We start from the raw sequence: 697 nt of genomic DNA on the forward strand, positions 1-697 counted from the left end.
ATCTATATTGATTTTTTATATTTGAATAAATATATTCTTTTATTAAAAATGTGTTAAATGTGATTTATTTTAGATATTTTTTGACTTATATCATAAAACATTGTTATTTAGCGGATATGAATTGGAATTAATAAGTGAAGAATATCAAGATAAATGGGTATTGACATTTAAGATATTTAGAAAAATATATATACATATCTCGTGAAAAAAGCTTTGACAAAACATTTTATTGTTAACCGCAGAAAAAGCCATATACACTTTCACACGAAATCGATCATAGTTCGATAATAATATTGAAAAATTTACAATAATTAAAATGTACATAAATATAAAGACGACGATGATGTTGCACGTTCCTTTCGTGTGTGCCAGAACTGTAGAAAAATTATCTCGAATATCTTTCGCAACACTCGTTGAACAACTTATTCGGTGATAATACAGGCGTGTATATAATTCCTTTCCTTCATTCAATAAGATGACAATGCTAATTGCGTTCTGAGGTGCGCTTTTTATAAATTCACAGAGCTTTGACTTCACACATGAGATATGATATATTTAAAATCGAATACACGGCCGGAGCGGGTGGAAGGAACGATTTTTGGTGTTTTGCGCTTCTATAAATCTATCTAATCCTATATACTTTTAGCCGCGACGGTCAAGTGCCATATAATATATTTTATATATATATATATATATA

Source organism: Trachymyrmex septentrionalis, unplaced genomic scaffold (genome assembly GCF_001594115.1).
Source record: "Trachymyrmex septentrionalis isolate Tsep2-gDNA-1 unplaced genomic scaffold, Tsep1.0 scaffold60, whole genome shotgun sequence".
Lineage (NCBI taxonomy): Eukaryota > Metazoa > Arthropoda > Insecta > Hymenoptera > Formicidae > Trachymyrmex > Trachymyrmex septentrionalis.